This window comes from Lissotriton vulgaris, chromosome 4_1, assembly GCF_964263255.1.
Source record: "Lissotriton vulgaris chromosome 4_1, aLisVul1.2, whole genome shotgun sequence".
NCBI classification, from domain to species: Eukaryota; Metazoa; Chordata; class Amphibia; order Caudata; family Salamandridae; genus Lissotriton; species Lissotriton vulgaris.
Window position 1 is genome coordinate 1399208909 of NC_141691.1, and position 12153 is coordinate 1399221061.

Genomic DNA, 12153 nt, shown 5'->3' on the forward strand with positions numbered 1-12153 from the left:
CCTGAGAACTCCTGAGTGTGATCGGAGGGGGCCTCTTCATGCACTTTGCAGGGGCCCCCCCGCAAGGTTTGTTACGCCACTGGGGTGCACTGGCAGGCTTCTCATAAAAATGCAGCATCCCTCAACAGTTTAAAAACCTATAAAAACAACTATTTTAACTCAACAAGTTGATAGCCCCATGCTAACACCCAGCTCATTGAGGGAGCAGGAACAAGTAACCCTGTAGGGAGGAAACGCTGTAGCTATATATGAAAGCTGTCTCACACTAGGATTTTCCATGTTTTTCGTGCACGTTCAACTGCTTGACAATATTTCGCTGATGCTGTTCTCTATGCAACAGCACGATAACCTTTGGGAGCATCATCCAGCTAAACCTGATGTTGTAGTTGGAAGGAAGGGGATCTCAGAAGGATTCCGTGGCATGTTTTAGAGGGAGGACTCTGTGGATTGCATGGTGAGTGATCATGTAATCTGGATTTAGGTTTACCATTTTTTCGATTGTGCCCTAACGTCCTCCTTAGACTAAAATCAAAGCAGTCCTGTCATCTGGGCAGTCCCCAGACCATGTGCTGTGTGCAGTTGGAATAACAAATGTCTTTGTCCTTTGTGAAATGGCTGAGTGCCTGCCTTAGCGTGGGAACCCCCTTGAAGGTCAGCGGACAGAATGTGACTCTCTCTCCTGTCTACAGTTTTCCCAAACTTGCATGAGAGAGTACAGTAATCCTCACACCTAGGAAGCCAGCACATCAATTGTTTTGTTGGAAGGTCTTGAAATGTCCTTCCTACTTTGACAGGCTTTAACAACCTCAAAATAATGTTTCATTGTACTGCTGGGTATATAATACAAACTCTGGGATCTGGAAAACAAGTGAGATAAGGCGTAACATGCATGCTCAGCAAGAGTGATATGCATTCCCTGAGCACTTAGGCTGTTCTGACATGGGGACATTGTTCATTACTCATTTTGCGGCAAAAAGGGACATTATCACTGAACTAAACACAGTATTGTTTAGTACTCCACCCCACACAGCTTTCAGTCCTTATGGGTTCACTTAGTCCATCAAAATATTTTCATATGGAAAACATACTTAACCCAAATAAATATTCTTTAGTACTCATAGTTAGGTCACCACCTACTAGATAGCAGAGCTATCTGGCTATACGAAAGATATCTTGGGGACTTTCGGAACGTTGACCTCTGGAAGCATTCCGCGCCTTGCTTGCTATTTAGCTTTGTGGTTTGTTACTCATGTTTTCTGCCTTTTCATTTGCTGGCTTTATTTGCGTTAGGCTGTGCAGCTTGTTTGAACCTCCCCATCAGTGGCGTAACATAGGTCCCGTAGCTCCCGCTATGTGGGCGAGTGGCCCGAGCTCTGGGGGCCTCCTCAGCACTGTATCCTGGCCTGAGAGTTCCGGACTGACACCAGAGAGATGGCCCCGCCATGTTCTTTGCAGGAGGGGGCCCTCACGTTTCGTTATGCTACTGCTCCCCATGCTAAAGCTGAGTTTACAGTATTCTTCCACAAACTCGTTTTCTGTAATAAATAGGCATTTAAATCTTATCTCCTCACATTTGCCAGGCATTTAAAGACCAAGGTCAATTGTCAAGCTGTGTAGTGGGAGCCTCGTGTTTCTTTTCTTTTCATCTGACTTCAAAGCGAGAGTGTTTTTACAGTAAAGAGGGACGCGGTATACTTTCTCCATTGACCCTGATTGTGTTTTAAAATATATATATATTTTACACAGAGTCATCACAAAAGAGATCTCTTTCTTCAGCTGCACAAAACGTTTGCACGCTTTTTGCAAAATTCCTCTTCTTTGGTGAGTCCATTCAATTTGTGAAACTGCTGTTTTAGGAACAATGTACAAAACCTCATTTCAGTCTCCGGATAAGCCTTACATTTGGTGATCGTGGGCAATTTACACTGCTTATGGCCCATTCACTGTCAAGCACAGGATATCATCTTTTCACAGGAAAGAGACAGCCACATTGTAACACAATTTTACGATGCTTGGTTTTCACGTTGATGTGTAAGACATATGCTTTATTTATGACATGTATGGCAACTTGTTTTGGAGAGTTGGATACGTTTAAAGGCACTTTTTATGAAAGCCTTTGTGTTTATTTTTATCTACACAATAATTATGTATTCTGTGTATACTTATGTATTCTATAGGTAGCCGTGCCTTTTTTGGAACATATATATTACTGGATATAAACGATTTACTCATTTGTCCTTGCAGGCACTAGGATCAAAATTTCATTGGTTCAGCTGGTGGCATAGGAGCCAAAAGTTTTAGGAAACCCACTGTGCACTGATGATTGCGAGGTTTTACTACTATATAAACAGGCACAAGTTCAATTACTTTGCAGGCACTGTGGTCATGATTTGAATGGTGCAGCATGTACAGTGGCACAGGGGCCAAAAGCTCTAGGAAACCCACTGAACACTGATTATTGCTATAAGTTATTACTAAACAAGCAGTCAGAAGTGCAATTACCTTGTAGGCACTATGGCCATGATTTGAATGGTGCAGCATGCGCAGTGGCACAGGGGCCAAAAGCTGTAGGAAACCCACTGAACACCGATTATTGCTATATTTTACTACGAAACAAGCAACGGTGTAACCATTGCACCGAAAGTAACACATAGCTTATCTATCACTGTAATAAAAGCTGGAACCTATTGGACTCTTCTGTCTACCTACAACTTATGTTACATTCAGCACATTTATATGGCACGTTTTCACAGTTTTTGTAAGGTCCTAAAATGCTTCTGAATCTGGACACACTAACACCTTAGCAAGGGCATTCTCCATTCTATACTATATCCACATCAGTTATTGAAACACTATATAAATGCTTATAACTTACAGTGTGGCATTCCATGCCAAGTTTTGGCAAAGCCAATCGGTCTTGCCTACGCAAGCTCTACTGTGTTTGTGAATGTTTTTTTAGGCATATTATACAACAGCGCTTGCTTCGGTGCAGCATAACTGAAGAAAAGAACAAAGTGTTTTAACACAAATATCGCTGGATGTTTCATAAAGTTTTTTACGTTACTTTCCGCCATTTGCAAAATAGCTAAAAAAAAATTGAAAAGTCAATAAAGCTCACATAAGCAAGACCCATTCACTTTGCCAATGCTTGTTGATGTATTATTTTCATATAGCTCTTTAAGAGCCTTAGCCTTGCTAAACATACATTGCAGTGCTGCCCCAGTGCCTGTCGGGGAATACACTTCATCAGGGGACTGTGTATAGTGAACTGTGAAATGGAACAGGACATTAGCACAAATAATGACATGATATTGCAATAAACATGTACGCTATGTTACAACTCTTTGGTTTACCAACGATAATCTCAGTGAGCCCAAATATTTATTGTTTGTGTATTTACTAGTGGCAATGTATTGCTCTCAATAAACACCACTTACATAACTAATGCATCACCTCAAGCTGGCTTGTTATTAAAAGGCGCATTCTTATACAGATTATCCATATAACAATCACCACAATTTCATCACATAAAACATTTTTTTTCTGTAATCAGTACAAAAGCTAGAGCTGCTATGAATATAACCCCATGGTTGTGATGACTTACCCACTCTTTCGATTAATAACACATCACAGTGGAAGAAGTCGGACATGCTAATAATATGAGCGTATCTCCATTGCATTATGACCTGCAAATCATCAGTGTTTGGCTTGTATTCCCTTGCCAGTGAGGTCATTTCTCTTTAAGGGGTTATTTTAAGTTCTCCCTTGCTTTTCCATGTCCATTTCCCCTTAACTAAGGTAGATTTTTGCTTTCCGATCTTTACAGGTGTGTATTAATGGTTGTACTGAAATTGCTCCTCGTATGCTCACTCAGATGTCAGTAGTCTGTACACCCGTTCCTGTAAATTGCCACTTGGTTAACATTTACTTTAGTGAATGGTCAGATGTTTGTTACATTAGCCTATTCTCTATCTTAGAACAGTTCTTATATATGTACTGCCATAAAATTGTGTTAAGATTATTTAGGACACAAACTGAAGTGTGGACCTTACCCAACAAACAAGTGAAAACCCTGGGGGAATCAGTAGCAACTAGAATCTTGTGTCGAGTAGTTATTACAGGAGGTGTAAAACTATGGCTTTTGGCCAAACTAACAAAAGTGACATTAATAACCGCTGGGTTCCTATGTCGAGAGGTAATCACTGGAATTGCATGAACTATGGTTTTCACCAACCGAACAAAAGTGGGAACTTATTGTTGATGCACAACAGTAGACCTTAAAGTGCAATGGACATTTTTCATCCCGTCGATAATGAATGCTGACACTACTTAAGGCCACTGAGGCCAAGCGAAGCAGATATCCAAAATGGCATTCCATAATGCGGCGAAGCAGTATAATGCCAATGCTGTCATCGGGCTATGATACAATAGGTTGCTGTTGCCATAGAGTCATTACACCTACTGACTACTGTTTCACTTGGCAGTGCCTTCTAAGGCTGTTTGAATCAGACAGCCATACTGTCCAAGAACAGTACATCAGAGAGCTATGCCTCGTAAGGGAGGCACCACCAAAAAGCCACGACCCAGACTACTGCACTGCAAGAAGACATCCCTACCAGATGACCAGGCTGTCAGAGGGACATGTAGCCAAGTATGGTACCTCCAGATGACCAGGCCTTCAATGACCTGCTCCTCCATAGGATTGAGCCGACAGAGAATGCAGAAGGAGACCAGAAAATCAGATGACCACATACCTTGAATGAAATACATCTCAGGAAGGCCACGTAGTCCAAGGACTAAGAAGGCCCCACATGGAAAGGAACTTGCAAATGTAAGGACCTACAAAGCCATAGGATACTATTGTATCACGAAGTCGTATGGACTTTTATAAGAATATGGGCCCAGGTCATGGGAACACATCTCAAGAAAGGCCATTGTGTCATGGTAAGGCATATTCACAGAAGACTCCTTAACAACTAGATGATCTCAGAAGAATGTTGTAACAAGCAAATGTATGACTAACATTGTTCTTGGCAACTGTTACGTATTTAAGAGTATTCCAGATTCAACTATGCATTAGTATCTGCCCTATAGTTATGTAACAGTAGGGCTTGGAAAGCTAACTCAGTTGTACAACCACTTCCGCTGCCAGGTGTTTACTTGAGCAGTATCTATGCTTGCATCTTGAAAGCAGGAATATTTCATAGGCATTTGAAGCCAATATTTGTAATCCTCTCCTTTCAATGTGTTCTTCTGTAAAGAGCGCCTAGCTTCATAAAACAGTCTAGAAAGGTTTTATCTGCATCCCGCTTCAATGTGTAACGTGGGATTCTAGCCAGATAGACCAGGCTTTTTCAAATTTAGAATACTATATCTTTTCTTGTTGTACTGCACTAGTTGCAGAGTAATGTTGTCTCCTTTCTGACTTTAGTGTCATCCCTGTTGTTTCCACTTGGATACAATTCAGGCAGTTCTGGTAGCTCTGTGGATTAATGCTTTCACTCCACGTATCTGTGTTAGACCTCATGGTCACAAGTTGGAATCCTGCCCTCACTCTTTGAGGGTTAATAAAAAGAGAACCATTGAGCTGCGTGGCAGAAAAAATCTTTTATTCAGTGCCGAGATGCCCCAGAGAATGCATGTGCACTTTACGAATGCACATTATGCCATGTCTCGATATCTTTCTGCTGCTTTTTTGTGACAGTTATTTATGACCACTAGTACTTTTGATTATCATTAGAAACATGTCATAATGCGCTGCCTCTATTAAAGACAAGTCCTCTTATTTTATTATAACTGACCTACCAACTTGCACCTCAGATTTGGCTGTTCAAGTATTGTTATCCCAGTGCTAGGGATGAATTCCCTAAATGGGAAAGCTCTACTCCTTCACTTTTGGCCACTACAAAGGAATCTTAATGGAATTTAAAATTAATAAAGGTCCTTTTGGATGAACAATCAATTACTGCTGAGTGATCATGCATGATGCTTAGTTTAGTGGGTATCCCAGTTTATGACAAGTCCCTCTGGAATAAAATGGGGTGAATGGCCGTTGGTCACATTGGTTTCCTGGATTTTCCTTACTTCTGGTTAGAGGTTAAGTGCTTCACGTAACCCAGCAAGATTTTGGTTTTCCTTAGTTGCTTACTTAAGCAATGCAATGCGAGCCCAGTAAATGTGAAATTGCTTCCCAGAGTGCAATAGATATGATTGATTGTTTCTTTCTGACACAGAGTTCCTTGTAGTCAGTTTTTTACAGTTCTCTATTTATCTCTTCCGGAAGTAGACAGGACTGTCCCATTGGAGTGTTATTAACAACGCATCCCTCTCAAATGCATGGAGAGTCTGATTCACTATTTTTATGTAGAAAAGGAACATCCCCCTTTGAAATAGAGGGAATTGCTTAGATATTTTCTGAACTCCTTTTTTTTTTTAGATCTTGCCTATAGCAAAGGTTATCTTTCCAGCCTCTTGCAATCAAAATAATTCTGAAATCAAAAATACATACATATGTAGGGAGGCTTTAGATCAACCGTGTTCATCTATTGGACCCTTCAACTGTCATTCATCTGTTGCGCTGCACCCCACATCACACAGCATTGTGCAGTGGTTCCGCTATTGGCTGTCTTGCCCTGTGAACCTCAATATGACCTAATTACATGTGTAGATCAGCCTAAAAAGAAGAGTATTTCCATCCCAGCCCTGTGGGCCCATGCTCTACTTTGCCAATGTGTTTTTTCATTGAGTGAGCTATGTCGTCAGGTTACAGTAATTGAAATCTACAAAAAAGAGAGGAGTTAAAGGGAAATCAAAAGAGAATGGGGCGCCCTCCACTTAAACGTAATCAATTTGGTTTTGATGCAGGAATTTAAAGCCAGTGGCAACCTTTCTTTTCACTTATAAGTGTCATATTTTAATCTGATGTGTTTTTAAACTGTTCAGTGTTTCTACACTTGTTCCAAGTACACCTGCCTGCTAAGACACTCTTGTGCTGTTATATTTAAATTTAGTGTGATCATTTATGTTTTCAATTTCAAATGTTTCTTTTAAGCATATGGTTGCCACATTTAGGCACACCTAGTTTATTTTCTTCTTTTTATTTCTGTTGCATAGCCCTCCAATAAAACATAATGAAGTGTCACACCATTTTGCCAAGGCCAGTCCTACTAGGTTTGTTATGCTTGTTTCACTTGTCAGCTAGATGTCTAGCACTTTAGAGTAAACATGTTGAATACATCCTTTGGTACTGAAAAAGTATTTCATATTGACCATCATGACAAGAAAATAGTGTCAATTGACCATCTGACTTCAGGTCATCACAGCCACTGTCTCAATTTCTTAACTGTTCACAGTCACATCATTAATACCAGAGTGTGTTAGTCTAATTATTATAATGGAAGCAAAATGAGGCTTGGAATGCATAAACTCTGTCATAAAATCCAGGACTGGAAAGAGTGTCACAATGAGCTAGAAGTAGGTGATCAATCTATAGTAGTGATTTAGGAAGACGCGCGAGACCCTCTACTGGAGTGAGTGTAATGTTAGTGGCAAACATATATCCCCTTCTCTACACAAGTATGGACAATAGCAATATTAGTGTCAATCAATCAATATACTTTATTTTGGTGATAGATAACCATAGAAGCGTGCATCATAAAAACATATAAAAACCATATAGCATGATAAAATAACTTGCATCAACTCCGATTCAGTTAAAGACCGAAGTACAGACGAAATTTCTTAGTATAAAAAACTCAGTTAGCAACTCATAGTCCGTTCATTCAGCATAATCCAAGATCATGAACAGGGATAAGGTGTGTTGTGCAAAATTGATGACCATAAACTATATACAGTTCAGTAATGGTCGTGCAAATAAGCTAAAACAACATTCACAAACGAAATCAACAACCAGGCCACACTGCCTTAAAATACTATGCAATATAACATATAAGGCAAGCAACAATTAAACAACCCAAGTTCTAAAAACCTAATTCATGACATAACCCAAGCCATGTGGTAACATACCTGAACTGAAGGGAGTAATTGCAGATATAAAAGGGCAGGTCGAATCTGGTTAAAATGCAGATCTTTCAACAAAGGGCAGATGTACTTGTGGCACAAAAATAGCTACATTGAACGCACACCATCATAAAGTGAAAAGTGTCTGGAACGGATTTATTATCAGAGGTACAAGGGGCCTATCGGAATCCTTTAGCCAATCCCTGGGGGCGCCTACTAAATGATGCCCCATATTAATTCTGAAGCAGTTCAGTAAGTATCGGTGATAAGTGGGTATATCATAGTGCAAATATGGCTCTATTGAAATCGTCGTTGTGACTAGAATATATTGTCTCACCGCAGGTTTAAGCAAAGCATGCCCCTCCCGCTCCATATATTGCAGATAAAGAAAGCATTATTGTCCAAACGTGATGATCAGCTATCATGATTGTACAAACAGCTGTGGCCTTCCCCGGGGCCTGGAGCTGTCTTTAATGTGTTACGTCCATTGGTATGTCTAGGGCATCAACTAAAGATAGACCTTTTACCAATATTGCACGATTCATATTTGCACCACACAGCTACCCACAACAGCAAAGGGTGCAACTGGAGAATGCCAGAGACGTACCCAAGGCTAAACTCTTCATTGATGGTAAAGGTGGGGGCTGAGTAAGGGAGAGACAAGAGCTGCCTAAAGAATTTATTTTCTTCTTCTTGAATTTGATAGGCCTGGATGAAACCCCAGATCCCACCCCTATAAGTAACCACAGGGGGGCACTTTGCTTTGTAGATTTGAATCATTGCCTCAATGGACTGGTGTTCTACCCCCTGGCAAAATCAAAAACATAGTGGGTGGTTGTTCCAAAAGCGACCATAAAGAAGCAGCATCAAATAATAAACTTAAGTATGTGAAAGATTTTACCTTTCTGAGTTCCTAACAGTTTATACAACATTTTCTTATTCTGGTGGACTTGGGGCCCACCACCAAGATCTGTGAATTTTGCACGTTCTTGCTCAGGCCCAACCCCTCCATGAAAGCTGAAAAAGCATCCTACAATTTCTGCAGCCCGACCGCCGTTCTCGAGATTAGAACGGTGTCGGGGGCCTCCTGCCTTCTAGGGGAAAATCCTGACCACTTTTAACTAAGAATTACTTTAAATAATTTATATTTAGAATAAATAAAAAGTGGACCAGAATACACCGCCAGCAGGCTCCCTTCTTAAGACTAAATCGCTTGGTGCGCTCCCCACCTACCCCGTACCTGACTGGTGCTGAGAGGTTGCGGTGCAGATGTCTCAGGAGACAAACAATGCCCTCCTCAACCGCCAAGGAACCTAGCACTGCCCAGAGCTTATCCCACTTCACTCTGTTAGAGTTGGGATCCATGAAGGCTAAATGCACCGCCCACTTCTTTCCTTGGTGCATTTTTAAACGATCAAGCACAGGTCAAGTGAGTGCTCACCCCATCCCTGACCTAAAGCGATATTGCCTATTAGATATTATTTACTGGGAGGCAGACCAGTCCCTTAATCGGTTTACAATCACCAGGCCCAGGATTTTCACTTCTGTATCGACCAGGGAAATAGCAGGAATGATCATCTCTACAAGCCTTCTTAAGCACTGGAACTAATATAGATCGGGACCAAGCTGATGGGAGTATAAATTTGACAATGGATTCAAAATGCGGCAGCCCGCTTGGTTTTAATCATCCAAGAAGGACATCCATCTCAAATGCCTTGACGACTCTACACTGACTTGTAGTTGAGAAAATAATTAAGTAAAAAGCGATGTGCCATTGTCACAAAATTCTGACAGGAAAAGGCATAAGATACATGTGCTCTATTTTAATCCCCTATACTACCTCACGGAACTTAAGATCCACTGGTGCGAACCTTCTAAAGGTGCCTCAAGTGCAGAAGTCCAGGCTGGGGGCTCGATCCTTCGGTTATCTGGCAGGCAAGATATAGAACTCTTTACTGTCGACCTTGAGATCAGAACCATTGGAAAGGACCTTTCGTAAATGACTTAAAACCTGGCTGTTGGAGGAGCTTCGCCGGCGACCAAGATGGCCGCGTGAGCTCGGAGCTCCGAAGACCTCCCGATCCTCCGCAATAATCCTGCGACCCATCCTGTCCCACGATTGTGGGAATCGATTGCTAAGCCGGTCCTGATGCGGCACCCGCTTTCGGAATGGAAATCTGACATTCCTGGACTTAGTTAGCTCGACGGACCCCGGAGGCTCCGCCCGCGTCACTGGCGACCGTAGAAGGGTACAGCGGTGTCTCCACATGGTACCTCCCTGCCTACGCTTCGTCTTCCCGATGGGTGCTTCTGATCCTTGAGCGCCTTGCTGTGCGGTCTCAACACAGGACTTTGGAGATACCGTCGTGTGCATTGTGCATACTATACTAGACTTTTTCACCCCTGGAGTCCCCCCGTCCCGAGAGTGCCAACATGGCGGGCAAGGGTGGTCCGGACATAGGCAAGTCCCAGCGGATCAGCAGGAAACCATCCCAGTCCCAGTCCACCATTCCGGAGCGATTCTCCTAGTCTAAGGGATCACCGGTACTGGCGGGTCGTACTAAAGACTCGAGAAGGGAGGAATCACCGGACGACTCCGAGATAACACTTCGAGACGTCATGGGAGCGATAACGGGGGTGAAGACGGAGATGCACACTCTCCGCGAGGAACTGTCCAGCAAGGTTGACTCCCTGAAGATTGAGTTAAACCTCATCAGGACCGACCTCGGGAAAACTAATGACCGGGTGAAATCGCTGGATCTCAAGACTTCCAGCCTGGTCACTGATGTGTCCGATGTACAGATGGAGGTGCGCGACCTGAAAATGGCTAATGGATTGCTAGCGCGTCGACTGGACGAGTTCGAGGGTCGCGCGCGGCGCCAAAACGTACGCATCACCGGAGTACCGGAAAAGGCCGAGGAGGACTCGACTGAGCTCTTTGTGGAAGAACTGGTGGTTAAGAACTTGGCACCGGGGGGCCTGAGTAAGTTCTTTTCGGTGGAAAGGGCCCACAGGATCCCGGGTGGGCCGCCGAAATCGGGCGCCTCCCCTCGCCCCATCATCGCGAGGCTGTTCAACTACAGGGACAGAGACGCTATCCTGCAGGCATCGAGGACCGCGGGCCCTCTCCGCTTCCAGAACTCTGATGTGAACTTCTTCCCGGATTTCACCCAGGCTGTCCAGAAAAAGCGCCAGAGCTTTACGGGGGTGAAACGGAGACTGAGGGAAATGGGCCTGCGTTACTCCATGCTTTATCCTGCCAAGCTCCGCATCGAGCGTGACCACCGGACCTTCTTCTTTGACTTCCCAGATGAGGTGGGGCACTGGCTTGATACCCTGCCCCAGGATCGTCGTGAACCGGCCGACCAGACGGAGGAGACCACCGAGGGCGCGGAAGCACAGGAATAAGTGTTTGGTGACTTGACTTTCCGAGAGCTGGGCCGCCGTAAGGGGCTTCAGCTATTGACATTGCTGCTGTAGGTTTGACTCGTTTTGTACTTAATATGGGGGATGACGGGGGGGATGGGATGCCTCCTTTCTCCTCTGTAGGCTTCTTCTAGATTAGTTAAGGGGCGACAGGCACACTGCTAGTTGGGGTGGATTATAGTCTAATGCAGGGGTGCAGGGTGGTGGGTAGTTGGGGTGTGTTTTTTCAACTTCTTTCCTTGTTTTACTCTTTGTTCTGGCTGAGGAACCACTGGACTGATATGTTAACGCTGTGGGCGCTATTGTGGGTGGGGGTGGGGGCGCGGAATGTCCTTGATGATGGGGGGTAAATCTCTTAATTTGTTGAGCTGGAATGTGAACGGGTTGGGGGACCGTATTAAGAGGGGTGTCGTGTTGCAAATGCTCAAGCGCTGCTCGCCTGATGTGGTTTTTCTACAAGAGACCCACTTGGTGGGTCATGCCTGTAAAGCATTGAATAGACATGGATACAAAATGGTGGCACATTCGGGGTTCTCCTCGGGTTCCAGAGGGGTGGGCATCATGGTGCGCACGTCCCTCCCGTTGGAGGTGGAGTCTGTACTAGCTGATGAAAGAGGCAGATACGTGGCTGTGGTGGGCAAATGGGAGGGCCGCACGCTAGTTTTGGTTTCGGTTTATGTTCCCCCGGGGCTGCAGGAGACTACTTAC

The 12153-nt window shown here is 43.7% G+C and overlaps 1 protein-coding gene across 1 annotated transcript in view; it reads left to right on the plus strand.

Moving 5' to 3' along the window:
- The window catches only part of TTC39C (tetratricopeptide repeat domain 39C), a 512445-nt gene that overhangs the window by 185252 nt on the left and 315040 nt on the right, over positions 1–12153 (plus strand). The window lies entirely within an intron of this gene.